Source organism: Pinus tabuliformis, chromosome 4_1 (assembly GCF_031772625.1).
Source record: "Pinus tabuliformis cultivar Carrire ecotype Pingquan chromosome 4_1, CPIR1, whole genome shotgun sequence".
NCBI lineage: Eukaryota > Viridiplantae > Streptophyta > Pinopsida > Pinales > Pinaceae > Pinus > Pinus tabuliformis.
The window spans coordinates 649,432,666-649,441,411 of record NC_142303.1 but is presented as its reverse complement, the minus strand read 5'-3'; positions in this window follow the sequence as shown (position 1 = coordinate 649,441,411).

Below are 8,746 nucleotides of genomic sequence, written 5' to 3'. Positions count from 1 at the left end.
AAGACTTCACGATGAGGAGATGTAGAATACCTTCGAGTTGGTTTCAAGGCAATGCACCCCAGCAAGGCCATATGGTTGGAGAAAGAGAAAGTGAGGGAACAATTCCCTCACTTGCCAATTAACTATTGAAAAGATTTTGGCGGTCCAAAAGCTCCTTAAGGGGGAGGATTGATCCAAGGGAATCTGTAGATACAATGGCATGGAAAAACTCAGAAATCAAAGTGATCAGAATGAAGTCAACTCAGGACCAGAGCGTAGATCTCATCATCCTGATTCCAACGGCACGAATGGTACTTCAATCCGAGTCCAGATGATGAAGTTATCACGAAAGGAAGGGTGCTTTATTCCTTAAGAAAATGAGGATTTTCCTTTAAAAATGGGTTTTAAGCCTTAAAGGAAAAATCGCAATTGGAGGATTCATGGAGGCGGACTTAAGAAAGGTGCAGTGGAACCCCCGATCACGATCTCCGATTAAATCAGATAGGCGATCGGTGGGCAATCGGGATCGTTATTGGGACACCGGGGCAATATATGAACGGGATGCCAATATCGGCGATCGGCGATCAGGGGTCGGTATTTCCCCAGTTACAGGACCTTAGAGATAGCGATACACCGATTGCGATGTCGGGCCTAGACCCGATAAGAATATAAGCCCGATTTGATAAATTTTAAGTCTGGGTAAATGGTTTTTGGTCTGGGATTTTCAGTGTTTTTTGGGATTTTTAGAGTCTTATCGCCTCAATGATAAAAGACTGTTTTATGGGTCAGTTACACCCACTGATCCTTCCATGCCACTGGCCTCTATTGTGAACCAGACAGCCCCAATTTAAATGGGATTCTGTCCAAAAACCCATTATAAAAACACGATGGTTGGAAAAGCAGGGGGAGGCATTTTTGGGCAGCACAGTTTTCGTTTGGAAGGAGGCCGATAGCACATTTTTGTCTATTGGGACAAGTTCAGATGTTTTCAGCTCCTTTTATCGCCACAGACGCTTTGATGCTGCCCACTTTTCCATCTAAGGTCTCCATCTCACAACCATTTGTCAGAATGGAGGTATAAGCCTCTTGTATGCAATTGATGATTGTAATTCTTTTCTTTCATGCCATTTAATATAAAGGCCTCCCCATTGTTGAGTTGGGCCCGGAGATGTAGTCCGAATTGGACAAACTCCGTTATCAAGCTTTGGTGTCTTCTTTTTATGCCTTTTATGTGTTACCTTCTTCTTTTCCTGTGTGCACATTAAAATTCGGTGTTAAGCTGCAATTTTTCATGTGATTCTTTCCATACATCTATAAGCGAAAGTATCCTTGGATCAATTAGGTAAGTTCACCATTGCTTTAGTGCATGTAATTTTGCCGACATTTCCTTCTCATAAATAGGTTTTTGTAAATAATTTCCTTTGATTGGATGAATTTCAAAAGCAATGGGTCTTCCTCCTTCCATTAAAATGACATCAATTCCATTTCCTGAAGTATCACATTCTGCAATAAAAGTTTCTGTGAAGTATGGTGTAGCTAAGACTGGTGCTTGGCACATTGCCTCTTTAAAATGTTCAAATGCCTTCATTGCTTCTAGAGTCCAATAAAATCCATCTTTATTCAATAATGATGTTACAAGTGACACTATTCTACCATAATTCTTAACAAACTTGCGATAATACCCTGTCAACCTAAGAAATCCTTGAAGATGCTTTATGGTTGTAGGGATTTTGATCCGGACTTAAACAGGAACGCAATAAAACACAGAGATAACCATAAAGACATATATGCAGCGGAAATAATACTTCATTTCATTACTGTAAAATACTGAAATATGCTTACAACCAGAAATGGAAATAAACCAGCTAGGGCGATGGTAACTTATCTCTGAGAAGAGATGTGGCGGCTACATGCCTTTGAACTGTCTCATAATGAGGCTCGAATGCCTATTTATTGTTGAGAAACAATGTAAAACCCTTCACATCCCAAAACCTAACCCTAGAAGATGAAACGCCAAATTGTGGGCCCCGTTTGGGTAAATTGGTACATCAATTTCCCGGGGTCGTAACTTGGGCATATGATCTTCGTTTGACGCGTACTATAGCTCGTTAGAAAGATCTATCCGAGAAATACCACTTTGGGAAGGGAAACATAGGTCCATGGACCCATGTTGCCCCCAGATTTCCCAAAAAACATCGCTTAGGGCCTCGAAACGGCTCCAGAAGTTCAGGACCAGAAAAACTGCTAAAAATAGTAAACTGTGCTACAATTTAAGAAACTGAAAAAGCTGAAAGAGACAGTTGTGGGGGTCCAAATGGGATAGGTGGGTGGCCACCAACATCCACCTGGATCATATTTTTCATTCCTTAATGGCTTTAATTTTTTTAGGGTCTACCTTAACACCCTTGTGAGATACAATATGACCCAAATATTCCACCTCTTGTACTCCAAAGAAACATTTGGAGGTTTTCGCATATAATTGTTTCTCCTCAAATAGTTTGAGCACCCTGTCAACATGTTGAACATGATCCTTCCAAGACTTGATGTAGATTAGAATATCATCAAAAAATACTAACACAAATTTTCTAAGGAAGGGTTTGAAAATGGAATTCATCAAACCTTGAATTGTGGAAGGTGCATTACTAAGGCTAAAAGGTATGACCAAAAATTAATAATCACTCTAATGAGTTATGAATGTTGTTTTCATAATGTCTTCAGTATTCATTCTAATTTGATGACATCATAAACGAAGATCCATCCTAGTGAAGTAAATTTCTCCATATAATTCATCCAACAACTCATCAATGATAGGAATGGAAAATTTATCTTTAATAGTGAGCTTGTTGAGCTCCCTATAATCTGGACACGGTTGAATTATACCAACCTCTTACATTTCTACAACCAAACGTTCAATTTCACTCTTTTAGGCATAAGGATATATGTAAGGCTTGATGTTTGGAGGAACACTTCTTAGAATCAAGTGAATCACATGATCATGATCACGAATAGGTGGGAGGCATTTGGGAGTCCCAAACACCTTGGAATGATTGTCCAAGGCTTTTTGGATATTTGGAGAAATAGATGATTTCAATGTTTGAACCCCTAGTGAGCATAATTGTGCAATTACGCCTCGCTTTTCTTTCTTCAAAAGATTTGTCATGCCACTAGAGTTTATTATCTTTCTTGGTTTCCCTGTGATAGCCCTTAATTCAACTTCCTTTCCTTCGTAAAAAAATTTCAAGAAAAGTTCTTGAAAATTGAAAGTTATCGTCCCCAAAGATTGTAACCATTAGACTCCTAGTACAACATCAACACCACCCATTGGAATGGAAAGAATTGGACTATTCAATATGTATTGCCCCATGGTTAGCTTGATATTACGGCACTTTCCAAAGAAATTTATAGTTCCTCTATTTTCAACCATCAGTTAACACTCTGGTGCTAGATATAGGAAGCAATTCATTTCCTTGGATATCTTACAATGAATACAATTATGGGTACTACCCGAATCAATCAGCACTATTACCTTTTTCTTCTTGATATATCCTTTTATCTTGAGAGTTTGAGGAGTGGTAATTCCTTCCAATGCATTACAAGATATGGTCGGATTCACTTCTTCTTTCTCTAGGGCTGGTTCCTGGTGTATATACTCCTCTTTTGATGTCTCTTGTTCCTTTTCTTCCTCCTCTTCATAATCTATGTAGAATAATTTCTTCTTAGCACACTTATGACCTTTAATGTATTTTCTATCACAACTGTAACAAATCCCTTTTTCTCTTCTTTCCTCCAATTGTTGTGGTGTCAACCTTGTAGGTTTTGGAAGGCTAGGAGTAGCAAAATGTCAATCTTTATAGTTGTGAGTGGTAGACTTCCTTATTGCCATAATTTTTCTTTCAACTTTTCTTGCCACCCTGAATGCCTTCTCCAATGAATTAGGTTCCCAAAGGCGAACCTCATGTTGGATGTTATCCTTTAAGGTTTCTATGAAGACATCAATCCTATGCTCCTCTATAATATCATTTACGCTGATATTCAATTTTTGGAAGTCCTCAATGTGCTCCACCATTGAACCCTTTTGTTTGAGATATATCAATTGGCTAAAGAAGGTGTTGCTCTTTGTATCCTAATAATGTGCTATCATTTCCTCTATAAAAATTAATCAAGTGGCAAGTGGTTTACGATAAAAGAAATCCATCGATACCATACAAACTGGTTGGGTTCTAAATATAAAGTTTCAACGCGTACCTTTTGTGTGTGTTGTACATTACGGAGATTGAAATATTGCTCCATTTGTAGTATCCATGTTACCAAATATTTGCTATTAAACTTCCTCATATCGATCTTTGGAATATGGTTGGTCTTCAATCCAAATTATCATCATTAACATTCCTTTTATTCTCATCGTGAGTTTCATCTAATACCTTTTTCACCATTAGAAAGCATTTCTTGTAGCAACTTTGTCAAACCTTCCATGTTTGTTTTTAAACCATTCTTCAAATCTTCCACATTTCCTTTCATTTTTGCTTATATACCATTCATATTAGCTTCCATACCATTCTTCAAACCATATATCTTAGCTTTTATTTCATTTTTGGTTACTCTTATCCAGAGTGAAATTTGTTGCACTTGGTCTCATAATTTTGATATATCATGTTGCATTTCTTCCTCTTCTTCATGTCCCATAGAAAAGCTTTCTAGTTGCTTACTATGTGTGTACATTTTTTTGTTTCGAATCATCTTGGAATCAAACAATGATATATGTGCGTCATTATTCCCTTTGAATCATTTCAAACTAATTTTTCAAACAATACACACCTTTTTCTTGTTTTTTAGGAGCTAGATATTACATCTGTTGTATCTTTGTAACTACGAATCTCCAAGATCCTAAATTACCTCCTCTAGTAGCCCTCTTAGTCTTCTTTCCAACCAACAAGTCAAACCAATATTGGACTCTTCAAGAAAGAGTTATGCCCAATCTCCCACGATGACCTAATTATAGATTGGTTCAGCAGAGCGAACTTGTACAAAGTGTCATGTGTCATTGTTTCAATATTTGGCCCTGAAAATGATATCCAAAAACCCAAATTCCATCCTCTTTCCATCACTTTTTATGAAATTCAAATCTGATGCTCAGAGAGAAAGTTATGAAATTTTCTCTAGGTTACTTGTTTGAGATGGAATTATGGAGCCTGCAAAAACCCTAACTTCCTCGGATCATATATCCGAAAATATAGCGAGACAAGATATGAAATTCATTAAAAAAATTCACCAATATTTCGGTTCCACGTTGTTTCAATTTCATCTTCTGAAGTTTCGTAGAAAAAACATTATAGTGAAAATTCCACGATGGCTTGTTTGAAGCAGCAAAACCCTAGAATCCAAAGCTCTTATACCAAATGTTATGAAACCATCTCACAAATAGATAGATCAACGACTTAAAAATTGTCCTCTTCGAGGGGGAAACCTCCTTTACATTATATAAATGAATAATTCTTGGATGATAGAAATGAAAATACCTCCTTTGTATATATAGGAGACTAAGGGGCCACAATATAATCAGAGCCTACATAACAATAATAATGTAAGAGCACAACAATAACAATGGTGGGCTTCAATGGGGCACAACAATAATAATATGGGGGCTTCATGGGCACAATAATGATAATAAGGGGTATACACTAGTATTAGAGTGACCTAACATCAAGTGATCGTTATATGGATTGAAACAAGCAGCCTATGCTTGGCACACCAAGATCGACAACTATTTTACCAGGTTGGGCTTTACCAAAAGTCAAGTAGATGCAAACCTTTACCATATTTTCGTTGAAGGTAAATTATTGATTATAGTATTATGTGTTGATGATTTACTTCTAACAGGTGATGAGAATCTAGTCAAATCTTGTAAAGAGGACCTTGTAAGAGAATTCAAGATGAAGGACCTGGGGCTCATGCATTATTTCCTTGGTATGGAAGTATTGCAAGGAGATGGGGAAATGTTTTTCTCTCAGGGAAAGTATGCCAACGAGATACTGAAGAAGTTCCACATGGATAGAAGCAAACCCATGGAGACTCCTCTAGCAGGGAATTAGAGGAAGGAAGAAGCTACTTCAAGTGAAGTAGTGGAGGCTACTATTTACAGGCAGCTTGTGGGTTCACTTATGTACTTGGTGAACGCATGACCAGACACATGTTTTGAAGTTAACCAGTTTAGTCAAGAAATGGTTAAGCCAACCAAACTGTATTGGAAGATAATTAAACATGTGTTGAGATACCTTAGAGGCACCACTCAGTTTAGTCTTTGGTATAGATGGATAGAGGGAGTGAAGCTTCAAGGCTTCATAGATGCAGATTGGGTAGGGAGTCCATCATATAGGAAGAGCACATCAAGGGGAATCTTCAGTATTGGGTTAGCAACAATTTCTTGGTACAACAAGAAGCAGAGATCAGTTGCACTCAGTTCAGTAGAAGCAGAGTACATGGCTACTAGTTAAGCAACTTATGAGGCTATTTAGATGAGGAAGATCCTTGTTGGGTTATTTGGTCAGTAGATGGATCCTACAGTGATTTACTGTGACAATCAAAGTTGTATCAAACTCTATGAGAATCTAGTTTTTCATGATTGGTCCAAGCATATCGACATCTGGTATCACCATCTACGAGATTATGTGCAGAGGAGAATCATGTTGCTAGAGTACATTCCTACAGAGGAACATGATGCAGACATCTTGACTAAGGCACTGCCAAGAGGAAAATTTGAGTTCCATAGAGGCAGGATTGGGGTATATGATAATCCCTTTCTTGTTAAGAGGGAGTGTTGAAAATGAAACAAGAAAAAACCTTATTTAATTTTCCCTTGAATTAATTAGGAATAAAATTGTAATTCCACATCACAAGATAACTTGTACAAGTTAACTAAGTTAATTTGACTTAGTTGGATCAGTTAATTTGATTTAAGGATCTAACTTGAGTCATGTAGAGTGTCACATACTTTATAGGAGCCCTGGTTGAGTTTATTTTGATTTGTAATTAATTATTTCAGTTTAACTAAGTTAAAGTCAGTTAAGATAGTTCCAATTGATGGAGGAACTAGTAGGAGGTCAGACAATGGGGTGTTTCTTCATGTGTTCAACCAGTTAACTGATGATTCACTCATAAATAACTCATGCATGTCATATCTGAGAGCTACCCAGTTGATATTGGAGTTCAATCGCAATGTACTATCAATTGTATAATCATCCAAATTGTATAGGTGGTGCATGCATGTAGAGGAAGGCCTATGAGGATTGCACAATTCCTATTAAGGAATTTCCCTAATTAATAGGGGGCTAATTCCCAAGGAAATAATGCTAAGAAATAGGGACTTGGGAAAGCAGAAAATTGGTTAAGTATTGGCCTAGGCTTGTCTAGGAAGAAGTGAGACAGATAGAGATAGTGTAGAGGTTGCCTGGGCTCGAGCAAAGCATTGTAATCTTCTCATATTTTCTGAATAATACAATATATAAATAGCAGGGGCTTTTAGATGTGGTTTTCCCCAAGAAATATGTGTTGATTGAATTATTTCTCTTGTATGCTTCGTGATTCCTCGATCAATTAATTGTTTCCACTGATGAGTAGAGTAGATTCAAGTCTTTTGTTTTAGAAAATTACATAAGCAAATTGAATCTATCAGAAATTCCATGGGATCTTGGTATTCGATTATTCAATTCTTGAGCATAGTGGTTGATGTGGGTCCACTTTGAAAATTGGATGAAATGTGGCCTACAACTTTTTGTTTGTGATTGAGTTAGGTGGATCTAATGAGAAAGATTATGAAATGTGGTCCACAGAGGTACTGAGGGTTGGAGCCTTGGGTGAGGGAGTAGTAGCTTCCTTCTGATAAGAGTTGGTAAATTTGATCAAGGAGTAGTAGCTCCCTTCTAGTCAGAATTGGAGAATTTTGTGGAGGTTGTAGCCTCTCGTAGGTAGGAGCTTGTGCACTGGTAACAATCTACACCAATGCAAGATGTAAGAATATTTTCTTTATAATAAAAAAGAAAACAGAGACAACAACATTGATGGTTTTCTCCCATTTTGGGTTTCCACCTAAAATTTCGATGTCCCTAATGTATTGATGTGTTGATGACATGTTGTATTTTTATGGTTTATCTACTCTTATGTTGAATACTGATCTTGGCTACTAAATAAGCAACATAATGTGCTGCTAATGAAATAATGGTTCAAGATAACTTTGCAAATAAAAGGCACAAGTAAAATTTGAATTAAGCATGAAATACTAATTCACCCCCTCTCACTATTTCTAATAGTATTAGAATAATAGGTTTTTATCATGCTTAAATAACACATTATTCCTTACAACTAAAGCATGAGTAAAGTATATTGTGGTGGTATGAAATTGGCACCTATAAGCCTTCTTTCGGGTCAACTTGAAGTATATTTTCTAGCTTGCACAATCAAGCCTGTTAAGGTGTCCCATGTTGCTTAGTTTTCTTTTTATGTTCTATCCCCAAGAGGGATAGGGTTGAATTTTATAACTAAAAGTGTATGTACTTTTAAAGAAACTATGGTTATCTAATAATTAAAGAGATCCATGTCTTTTCATGTTGGTAGTTAGTAAACAAGCTTCAACTTTAAGCTTGACATGTCATGGATTGGTTATTGGAAGTCACCATGATTATATATATGTATGTATGATCTCAACTTCTATTATAAATATAGATACATACATATATTTTGAGCTTTGTATTTCATGACCCTAGAGTGCCAATGC